Consider the following 12553-nt stretch of genomic DNA (forward strand, 5'->3'; position numbering starts at 1 on the left):
ACAGCCCACTGTTCCCCGTGACTGGTGTCCACCCCTGGACAGCCATCAGCAGAGCCTCCCTCCTCCCCTCCTCTCCCCAGCCCAGCCCACACCTAGCACAGGGCTCTTTTACTCACAGGACCACCTCCCCTCTCCACCAAGTTTATGTGAAACAAATTGTTAACCTGACCTCATCAATCCCCAGTCTGGACCTCACACTGGGATTTAAACTGGACTCACGGAAGCCAGGGAGGTGGCAGTAGTGGTAACAGGCAATTATTGTTGAGGAAACACAAGAAGAAACGGTGGAGTCTGGAGGGAGTCATGAGCTTTAGGATTAAAAGCTCCAGGTCTCAGGAACAGAGGACCCAAATTCCTAACTCTGAGGTTGACCTTGGACAAGTTAATTAACAGTGCATAAGACGAAATAACAATACCAACTGTACAAGGGTCACTCTGAAAAGGGGCCGGGGAACCATCTACCATGTAACCTATGACAGTGATTGAGAGCATTTGGATGAATTAGGTTAGAGCCCTAGAAACCTGAGTGGGTCTTTAACTGGTGAAAGCGGAAGGGCACATTTTGTGGCCCTCTGAGGACCCTCTGTGGACCCCTTGCAGATGGCGGGCACCCACCCTGGCATCTCCCACTCCTGCTCCATCTGGCCTCAGCTGCCAGAGCAGAATCCAGGTGGCATCCAGATGGCACCACAGCAATGCGGTGCTCAGAGATGCTATCAAAGACCCACGCCTTCTCGTCTTCGGCTCTGCTATCTTTAATCCTAGCTTATTGCCTCATGGTCACAGGACGGTTGCCACAGATACAAGCATTACTTCCTCAAGCAGCCACAGTGAACGCAGATGTGGGCTAGCTTCTCCCACTGTTTGTCATCACTTGTCCTGGATCACATGCTACTCTACACTGAATGTGAGCGCCGGGAATGGAATTATGCCTGGGTCAGACCAAACATGCTGCCCCCAATATGTTGTCATCAATAATCTTGTGGTTCTGCAAACTAAACAGGACGGGAGGACAATGCACATTATCTTTCACTGTCTGCGTGACTGTTAGAGAGAATTTTCAACTAATAATCTGTGTCCCAGGGATCACTGGCTTGTACATAAAGATTGGTTCTTGGGGGATTAAAAATGGTGGCAGTGTAAGTGGAAGCTACACTGACACTCTCCCAGGACCAAACTGAAAATACAACTAAAATACAGAAAAACCACCCTGAAAATTCAACTGAAGACCAGCTGGAGAGAACCCTGATAACCAAGTGCGGAAAGCGGAGACCATCTAGAGACTGGCAGGAGGGAGGAGATGCTAAGGCTGGCTGGGCGCCCACAGACAGCAGCTGAAGGTTTAGAGCCGCGGTTCTCAACCTGTGGACCACAACCCCTTTGTGGGTCTATCGACCCTTTCACAGGGGTTGCCTAAGACCATCGGAAAACACATATATAATTACATATCGTTTTTGTGATTAATCACTGTGCTTTAATTCTGTTCAATTTGTAACAATGAAATTGGGGGTCACCACAACATGAGGAACTGTATGAAAGGGTCGGGCGTTAGGAAGGTTGAGAACCACTGGCGTAGAGGAATATTTCAGCTGTGTAGGGTTCCCACTGAGAACCCTGAGGTCTAATCCCCAAACTGGGCTCCGAAGCCCAGAGCACCAGAACTGAGAAAGGTGTCCACAGAACATCTGGCTGCGAAAAGCAGCGGGGTTGCTGTCCGCCAGGGAAAGATGGCTGGAAATGTAGGCACCCTCTTAAAGGGCCAACACACAAAATTTCAAGTGCAGCCATTCACCTTGGACCCCAGCAGAGGGAGGGCAGAGTGGACTGGAGCTGTGTGAGGAGAGTCCAGGGTTGGGAGCTGACAGAAGCCGGTCTATCCTTGCTGCTTGACACAATCGCTGCAGGAAAGAAACATCTGCACAGCATATAAAATCAACTGGTATAAATACGGATGTAACAAGACAATAAACAGCAGAACTTCTCTGGAGATCCAGACCAGAACTTGGCTGGAGATCCTGGCTAGGCTGCTGATCAACTGAACGCTGTCTCCGTGTCATTCCTTCTTTGCCGACTCCGTCTACACCTTTGGGGACCCCTGGACCTGCTGGGGTTGGACCCTGGCAGGGAGCTCTGGGGTGTAGCCACCTGTTTCCTGTGCTGAGTCATTTCCTCATGCTGGAGAGGACATCTTTCTCCTACCTCAGCTATCCAGGGGTTTTGGCCTGGGGGAAAGGCAGTCACCACACCCTGTTGGAAGAGCTTTCACCCCACCCTATAGTCCATAGCCTAAGGCCAATCAAGGCTAATTACAGTCACACTGCAGGCAGAGGAAGATCTTTGGAGGCTTTGTCTTTGCCTGATCTCCTTCTGGGCCTGGGGCTTGAAAAGGCAGAGTCTGGTGCACATCTTGGTCCTTTCCAAAGGCACCCAGCCACAACAGAGGGAGCCACAAGCTGTGCATTGCTGATAGCTCCAAACAGGGTACTGAGGGCCAATCAGAAACAGCATCTGACATTGTCCTGCACTAGAGATTGGGAGTCATAGCAGATTTACCTAAAACACAGACACAAACTCAAACAGGCAGCAATAATGCGGAGACAAAAAAAACAACCCCCAAATGAACAAACAAGAGAATTCTCCTGAAGAAAGATAAATGAAATGGAGATAATAAATTTATCTGATATAGAGTGACTGACTATTGAGGAAATGGCAGTGGGAGGTGGAGAAACGTGTGTGCATGCAAACAGGGTCTAACAGTGCGGCTGCCGGAGGGGAATACCAGTTGCGGCTAACAAGAGGCCGGCCAAAAACATAAAAAGAAAAACCAGAAAGGGCGATGTCCATAAGGGACTTGAAGAGCTCTGACATGTTCTTTGGAATATGGAAGTCCACATACATGTGCATACATCCAGGAAAGACCTGAACACACCATCCTCTCGCATGTTGGGCTGACTTTGAGGCTCTGAGTGAGCAGAGATGGAATCTAAGGCCAAGTTTCGAGCTGTCCACAGCACCCAAGAAGCCCACTGAGCCTTCTGCCACGGCTGCAAGACCTGTGGGTTCAAAGCATTTAAGGAAATCTCTGCCCAATCATTAGCTGACCACTGAGTTGCCACACATGATAAAGAGTACAGACGTTATAGAATTAGTCCAGGAAATTCACTAAGAACACAGCAACAGCAACCAAGGGGAAGGAGGGAGAAGATCTCATCTTCATAATTCCCATGTTATACAATCCAAATGTTCTGTTTTCAACCAAAAAAATGAGACATACCTTTAAACAGAAAAATAAGGTCTACACGTGAGCTTAAAACAGTCCATAGAAACTGTCCCTAAGGAGTCCCAGATGTAGACAATGAAGTCCTAGTCAATGATTTTAAATCAGCTATCATGACCATTTCAAAAACTAAAAAGAATCAAGTCTAAAGAATTAAGGGAAAGTATGGGAATAATGTTTCATCAAATAGAGAATCTCAATAAACAGATAGAAATTATGAAAAAGAACCAAATAGAAATTCTAGAGCTGAAAAGTACAATAACTGAAATGAAAAATTTAGTAGAGGGGCTCACGAGTAGATTTGAGCTGGTAGAAGTAAGAACCAGAAGACTGAAAAAAGGCCAATTGCAAGTAGCCAGTGGGAAGAATAGGCAAATAAAAGACTGAAGAAAAGTGAACAGACCTCAGAAACCTGTCCATACCATCAGTGTACTGACATATGCAAAATAAGAGTCCCCAAAGGACAGGAGAGACAAATGGGACAGGAAGAAAATTTAAAGAAAAAAATGGTGAAAAACTTCCATAATTTGATAAAAAAAAATTTAATCTGCACATGCAAGAAGCTCAATGAACCGCAAATGCGTTAAAAGCAAAGAGATATCCTGTACACGATATTCAAACTGTCAAGTCCAAAGTCAAAGAAAATCTTGAACACAGCAAGAGAGAGCTGAAGCATCATGTGCAAGGAATCCTCAATAAAATTACCATGTGACTTGTTATAAAAAATCATGGAGGCCAGCAGGCAGAGGAATAACAAGACAGCAGATAAAAAATCCACCACTGGGAGACCTAAAATAATTACTACAATAAATACTAAAGGTAACCCAAGTCTGCATGAAGAAGTAAAATACACCAGTAGAGGCAACTATACTGATAAATATAAAATACTAGAGGCCCAGTGCACAAAACTCGTGCACTGGTGGGTCCCTAGCAGCTGCCAGCTGCCGGCCGGGTACCCCCTCCCTTCCCCTGGCTGCCTCCACTGCAGCTGCTGGTCTAATTCCTGGACAAACTCGCGGTCGAGGGGACAATTTGCATACTACACTTTTATTATATAGGATAGTATAATAAATATAAAAGGCATCATAAAAAGAATAGTTATAAATCTGTGTTGATGGGCATACAAGATATGATTTGTACGACAATAATAGAAAAAAGGAAGGGGGAAGGGAGCTCTATAGGATCAAAGCTTTTGTATAACATTATATATTGTAAAAATCTAAGAAAAGAATTGATGTGACCTTTTGTCACCAGGTCTTAACACAGTGGGAACGGTGGGGCAATGAGGCAGAAGCACTACCTTGAGGGGGAAATTGCAAGACAGCTGCCAGGGCCCTGCATGCTTCTCTTTTGGGCCTAAAGTTCATCACATGATGCGGAAAGCACTTTTGAAGGAACAAGTCTTCACTGTTCCCAATTGCTGGTTCCGAATAATTCTCAAGTTTGCCTCCAACCCAAGCCCAAATTGACACCCAAAATACAAAAACTACTTAATTGAGAAGCAATAAATTATACACTCAGTTTTAAAGAAGCAAAATAGTAGAAAAGTACAAAGACTCCAAAAGTGTATTGTTGATTACTTATAAGACAGGCAGCAAAACAGTTCAGCATCATAGTAAAAGTAGAAGCATTCCATCAGCACGAAGAGCGATGCTGCCACTCCCGCGAGGACACTCAGCCTGCACACACCCGCGAGGAGGACTCCAGGTTCTGCACCCTAAGTCACAGCATGTCTGTCCCAAAGACAAGAGCCCGGCACTGCCTTTCAGAGCACCTACATCTGGACAAATCAATGCATCTGTGCTCCTCAAGAAAAGGTGAATAACACCAAACACACTTCTCTCAACTGAAAATGTTACGTAATCAGAGTGAGTCCCGAAAGAATTCAAAGGTGAACGTCAGAAATTCCTTATTTTCTTTGTAAAAGATGGACTATGAAAATAAAGGAAGTGTTTGATGCAACTTCTGAAACTAAAAATAAAAGAATTGATGTGAAATTAAAACTGTTCACTGGAATGTATCTATTTAACAAAAAAAGAGGCACAATGGAGGAATAGATGAACAGAAAAGGCAGAAGACATATAGCAAACACATAGCAAAATGGTAGATGTAAATCCCACCCTATCTGAATACCACTAAAATAAAAATGAATTAAATATTCTCATTAAAAAGTAGATATTGGTAGAATGTGTTTAAAAAATTAGATCCAAATATATGTTGCTTATGAGAAACATACTTTGGATTCAAAAACACAAATAGACTGAAATAAAAAGATGGAAAAAGTTATATTATGCAGAGTAACCAAAAGAGAACTGGAGTAGCTACACTAATCCCAGACAAAACAAACTTTAAGATACGATTGTTACTAGAGACAAACAAGAATGTTTTAAAATGATAAAAGGGTCAATTCCTTATAAATATGCATGTACCTAGTAGTGGAGCCTCAGAATACATAAAGCAAAAACTGCCAGAATTGAAGGGAGAAATAGACAAGTTAACAGTAATAGCTGAAGATGCCCATACTCCATTTTCAATGATGGATACAAGAACTAGACAGAAGATCATGGAAACAGAAGACTTGAACATTATAAACCAATTAAACCTAAAGGACATCTCCACAGAACACTCCACCCAACAACAGCAGAATATACATTTGCTCAATGCACATGGACATTCTCCAAAAAGGATCATAGAGCAGGCCATAAAACAAGATTCAATGAACTTAAAATTATTGAAATCATACAAAGTATATAGTTCAACCAAAATGAAATAAAATTAGAAATCATTCCGGTTGTTCCACCATTCAGTCTATTCGCATATTAACCTTTTGTTATATAGGATGATTGGCTGTATCCCTTATGTATATGTTACTTCCCCATGACTATTCAGTAAGTACCAATTTGTACTTCTTTTTTAAAAAAATCTTTAAATTCTTTATTAGTTAAGGAATTATAAATGTGTCATCATCCTCCCCCCAATTAACCCCTATCCTCCCCTCCCCACCCCCACTCATGCTCTCATCCCCCTGTTGTCCATGTCCATTGATTTGGCTTATATACATGCATACAAGTCCTTTGGTTGTGTTCTCTATAGTCTACAAATGATTGAGATCATGTGGTATTTATCTTTCTCTGACTGGCTTATTTCACTTAGCATAATGCTCTCCAGTTCCATCCAAGCTGTTGCAAAAGGCAAGAGTTCCTTCTTTTTTACCGCAGTGTAGTATTCCATTGTGCAGATGTAACCCCTTTACATTCCTCACCCATCCCCCAACCCCCCTCCTATCTGGCAGCTGTCAAAATGTTCTCCATCTGTGAGTCAGTGTCTGTTCTGCTTGCTCCTTTATCATTTTTGGATTCCACATATAAGTGAAATCATATGGCATATGTCTTTCTCTGACTGATTTATTTCACTCAGCAGAATAACCTCCAGGTTCATCAAAGTTACTACAGATGGCAAAATTTCATCCATTTTTTATGGCTGAGTCATATTCTATTGTATATATGCACCACATATTTATTCATTTATTGATGGAGACGGAGGTTGCTTTCATATCTTGGCTACCTATATATATAAAAGCCTAAGCAACCATTATGATCAGTTGACTGAACAACTGGTCAACTGGTCGCTATGATGTGCACTGACCACCAGGGGCAGAAGCTCAATGCAGGAGCTGCCCCCTGGTGGTCAGTGTGCTCCCACAGCCAACCTCCCATGGTCTCTCCCCTCAGCCGGCCAGCCCCGATTGGCCCTGATTGGCCCCGATCGCTGGCCAGGCCGAGGGAGCCGACCCATGCACGAATTTGTGCACTGGGCCTCTAGTTGTAAATAATGCTGCAATGGACATATGGATGCATGTCTTTTTGAGTTAATGTTTTGGGTTGCTTTGGATAAATACGCAGAAGAGGATTGCTGGCTCCTTCTTTGCCTCATTTATAGTTTTGGGTTTTTGTTTGTTTGTTAATCCTCACCTAAGGATATTTTTTCCATTGCTTTTCAGAAATAGTAGAAGGGAGGGAGGGAGGAGAAGGAGGAGAGAGAGAAATATCATGAGAGAGAGAGACACATCCACTGGTTTGGCTGCACATGGCGTGGCGGGAGTGGGGAGAAAACCCAAAACCCAAGTATGTGCCCTTGACTGGGAGTCAAACCCAAGACCCTTCAATGTGCAGGCTGAAGCTCTAACCACTGAGTAACTGGCCATGACTATAGCCTTGGTTTTGAAGTCTATTTTGTCTGATGTAAGTATTGCTACACCAGCTTTTTTGTTTGTTTCCATTTTCAAATAATACCTTTTTGTCCCTTTACTTTTAGACTGTGTGTGTCTTTCAATCTGAAGTGAGTATCCTGTAGGCAGCATATGTAAGTGTCTCGTTTTCTTATCCATTCAGTAACCCTGTGTCTTTTGTTTAAAGCATATACTCCATTTGCATTTAAATTGTTGATAGATATTTAGTTATTGCCATTTTATTATGCATACTAGAGGTCCCTTGGCCTGGCCCTCTCACAGTTCAGGACCCCTCAGGGGATGTCAGATAGCCAGTTTCGCCTGATCCTCACAGGCCCTATCCAGACAGGCCCAAACCCGACCCCTGCAGGCCCGATCCCAATCCCCACAGGCCCGATCCAGACAGGAGGGAGCCTGATCCCCACAGGCCCTATCCAGACAGGTCCAATCCCGACCCCTGCAGGCCCGATCCCAATCCCCACAGGCCAGATCCAGACAGGAGGGAGCCTGATCCTGTGTGTTAAGCATCTGTCCCCTGGTGGTCAGTGCGCATAATAGCGACCGGTTTACTGGTTGTTTGGTTGCTTAGGCTTTTATATATATAGATAGATATTTTCTTTTTCTTCTTTTTTTATTTTGAGTGTAACCTGCCTGCAACAATCTTATATTTTTTTCCTTTAAGGCTACAGAAAATCTGCACATAGACAAGGCAACTAATTATGATAATGAAAATGCCCCCATCCACAAAGCCAAAGTCTCCATCTCATTCCACGGTGAGTGTGTGGTACAGTCACACTCTATTCTACAGCTGCATTTTCTTGTGAGTCTGTGGGGTTATGATCAATTCTTTCTGGAAATATTAGCTTCTCACAAACTGCCTTCTTGATCAGTAAATATTGTGATATTTCATGAGGTTCTGTGAAGAGGAAGGTGAAACATGTGTTAAATTAGTAGTTTTAGCTCTCCTACAATGTCCATTCTTGTAATGTGTAGGTCTTGTTGGCCTCATGGTAAAGCCCCGTGCCGTGGTAAAGCACTCCATCGATTCTTAAGAAGCCCGCAGCAGCTGAAGGAGCGAAGGCATTACTTTAATTTGCACACTAAGGCTCGAAGCTCCATGATCATGAACTTCATCCTCAAACAGGAGAAATTCTTAAAAAAACTTAATCTGTTCTCTGGCTTTCAATTTCTACCTATATCAGTGATGGTGAACCTATGACACCTCTGACACGTGAACTCATTTTTTTTTTGGTTGATTTTTCTTTGTTAAATGGCATTTAAATATATAAAATAAATATCAAAAATATGTCTTTGTTTTACTATGGTAGCAAATATCAACAAATTTCTATATGTGACACGGCACCAGAGTTAAGTTAGGGTTTTTCAAAATGCTGACACGCCGAGCTCAAAAGGTTCGCCATCACTGACCTATATGATCTGTTGTCGGTACAACCTTCAACATAAGTGATTTGCCAAGTAATGCTCTGTTCTCATTGGTTGTAAGGTCCGATCATGTGGTTTATTAACCTCCCTGAGGGTCCCCCTCTTTCCTGCTTTCCTGCCACTCCTCCACACAGGTTTCTTTAAGCCTCTCTTGGCAGGTGGTTACACATCTGAATGCATCTGGAGCATTAAACTCAGTCTCAGAGCCAGAACCACGCTGGATTCTTAAACCATGGTGTCTCCAAACATCATTTCAGGGAGAAATGGCTTATGCAGTACATCAGCTCACTTCTCCACACCCGCTGACCACACAACGTGGGTCTTGGCCATTGTCAGCTTCCAGGGCACAAAAGAGAGGTCCTGGTGGCTGCTCTGGAAGCCGTGGGCCATCATGACTGAGGCAGGGCCAACAGTATTTTCTTCTTAAAAGAAGTCCCTTTAACATTTCTTGCAATATGGGTTGGTAGTGATGAATTCCTTTATTTTGTGTGTGTGTGGGGGGAGGCGGGGGGAGAGGTGAGGTGGGGGGACGGACGGTGTTTTTTGCCTGTGGAGCTCTTTACCTGTCTTTAAATTGTAAATGATAGCTTTGCTGTAATTTTGGTTGTCTTTGCTTTTCATCCCTTTGAATATTTCTTGCCAATCCCTTCTGGCCTGCAAAGTTTCTGTTGAGAAATCAACTGACAGACTTATGGGTGCTCCCTTGTGGGTAACTAACTGCTTTTCTCTTGCTGCTTTTAAGATTCTCTCCTTGTCTTTAACGTTTAGCATTTTAATTTTAATGTGTCTTGGTGTGGACCTCTGGGTTCCTCTTGTTTTGGACTCTCTGTCCTTCTTAGACTTGTATGTCTATTTCCTTCACCAGATGAGAGAAGTTTTCCATCACTATTTCTTCAAATAGATTTTCCATTCCTAGTTCTCTGCCTTCTCCTTTTGATAACTCCTATGATGCAAATGTTGGTACATTTGAAGTTGTCCCAGAGGCCCCTTAAACTATTGTTCTTTCTTTTTCTTTTTCTTTTTTGTTTTTTGTTTTTGTACTGATTGGATGTTTTCTGCTAGTTCATATTCCAAATTGCTGATTCAGTCATCTGCTTCATCTAATCTACTGTTGATTGCATCTAATGTATTTCTCATTTCAGTAATTGTATTCTTCATTTCTGACTAGTTCTTTATGCTTCCTATCTCCATTTTTGTGTTTCCTATCCCTTGAAGTTCTCACTAAGTTAATCTACTCTTCCCCTAAGTTCATTGAACAACCTTATAACCTGTGTTGTGAACTCTGCATCAGATACATTGCTTGTCTCCATTTTGTTTACTTATTTTTCTAGAGTTTTGTTCAGTTCTTTTATTTAGAACATGTTTCTGTGTCCCCTCATTTTGGCTGCCTCCCTGTGTTTGTTTCTATGTAATTGAACAGAGCTGCTATCTCTCCCAGTCTTAGTATAGTGGCCTTATGTAGTAGGTTTTCTGTAGGGCCCAGTGGTTCTGACTCCCTGGTCACTTGAGCCTGGTGCTCCAGGTGTGTGCAGTCCAGTTGTAGCTGAGCCTGTATTTCTGTTGTCACATCAATGTGAGGGACTGACGCTCAAGCTGATTGGTTATGAGGACTGGATGTGACTACAGTGAAGCTGTTGTGCAGGAGCTGACTCTATGGATCAGGACTCACTTCAATGAGGTTCTGGTGCAGTGGAGTCTGTTCTTTGGGTGTGTCATTTGTGGAGGGTGCTTCGCTGGTGCTCTAGTGTGGTCTATAGCTAGCCACTGGGTATGTTGGTTCTGGGGCCTTGGGAAGGGCACCGGTGCAGGCCAAGGTCAGTCCCTGCCTCTGTCCTAACTGGGGCCCCTAGGAATGAACTAGGAAGTGATCTGCAGATGGTTGCCACTGTGCTGGGCTTAGAGGTGCCTGGGAAAGGCTAAGCTGCAATCTGAGGCCAACTGCCACTAGTCCTGGGCTCGGGGATGTTTAGCAAATGGTACAGGGCATGTTGAGGGCAGATGTTGCTTGTTTGGGGTTTGTGAACCTTTGAGAGATTTTAGGAACATCCACAGCATGAGCCAAAACAGGTGGTTTGTATAGAAAAGCCACTGGAAGTGGTTTGGGTGAGTCCAAAAGTTAGTGAGGTGGGGGCACTTCAGGGGATCACCAGGCTGGGCAAACATGATTAGCTAGGTTGATGGAGACACAGATATGGCGTCTGCCTGCACGTGCAGACTGGGCACAGGGAACGCTCAACAAAGGAAGACTAGTTTCTGCCAGCACTTCTGTCTGGGAGAAAGGCACCCCTCCAGCCCTTGCTCTGAAGCCAGGCAATTCACTTCCTCCTTGTGTGTCTGTGGCACCTTTTGAGCTGCTGCCCAGTGCTGGAGCTCAGAGAGAGTATGTCTTACTAAGTCCATGCACGGACCCTTTAAGAGGAACACCTGGGACTCCAGAAGCCCTCTGTCTCACTCAGTCACCATCTCCACTGGTTTTCACAGCCAGAAGTTATGTGGACATCTGCTCCTGGAACCCCAGGCTGGGGAACCTGGTGTGGGGCTTGGGACCCCTTACTCTTCAGAGGAAACCTCCAAAGGTGAGACATTCCTCCTGATTTTTAACCACCATACGTAGGTGTGGAACTAGCCTGTTCTGAGTCTCCATCCCACCCATCAGTCTTGCTGTGGCTCCTTCTGTATATCCTTGGTTATAGGGCTTCTGTGCGGCTAGACTTCAGGCAGCTCTGAATGATAGCTTTTCTGTAGTTTAGCTGTAATTTTGATGTGGTTGTGGAAGGAGGAGAGCACGGTGTTTAACTATGCCACCATCTTGACTGGAAGTCTCCAAGAGGTTCAATAATTTGATCAAGATAGCTCAGCTTGGGGAAGGCAAGGCAAGAATTGGAACCCAACAGTCTGGCAGCAAAGCCTTCACTTCCAGCCACCACTCAATACTTGACCATCCACCGCCTCCATGGGGAAGGAAGCGCATGCTGGAGGGAATAACACTATTTGATGCACTTGCTATGATTTCTTATTTGAAAAATTAATATTCCTTTCTGGTGAAGGTTAGAAATAAGTTCCTGCATCAAGACCCTGGCTGATGTGGCTCAGTTAGCTGGGCGTCGTCTTGTGCACCAAAATGTTAACGGATTGATTCCTGGTCAGGGCACATGCCCGGCGCAGGCTCGATCCCCAGTAGGAGGCGTGCAGCTAGCACCTATCGATGTTCTGCTCTCACATCGATGGTTCTCTCTCTCTCCTTCTCCCTTCTTTTCTTTCTGAGAAATCAATAAAAATATTTTTAAGTTCCTTTTCTTAACAGCAAACTAACCAAGGTTACAAGATCTGTGTTTAGAACATCTGTGTTCAAAGGCAGGCCAAAAGCCTTTCTCAGAACCCACCTCCAACCCTCTCAGATTCCATCCCATTGGCCAAGATGGTGTCACATCTCCCCACTCAACCAGTCACTGACAGGGGAACAGGGTGATCTGTCATGACTGGTCCCAGGGAGGAGGGAGGAGCCCACCCTGAACAGAATTAGGTTCTGTTAATGTGGAATATTGGAGGTGATCCATGGTACCTGCCACAGCCATGCAGGTATTTTCCTCAAAAAGAAGGCATTC

At 44.1% G+C, this 12553-nt stretch overlaps 1 pseudogene; it reads left to right on the top strand.

Annotated features, from left to right (window-relative positions):
- Positions 1-5201, top strand: part of LOC102773902 — a 5508-nt pseudogene extending 307 nt beyond the window's left edge.
- Positions 5202-12553: the final 7352 nt, after the last annotated feature.

Source organism: Myotis davidii, unplaced genomic scaffold (assembly GCF_000327345.1).
Source record: "Myotis davidii unplaced genomic scaffold, ASM32734v1 scaffold129, whole genome shotgun sequence".
NCBI classification, from domain to species: Eukaryota; Metazoa; Chordata; class Mammalia; order Chiroptera; family Vespertilionidae; genus Myotis; species Myotis davidii.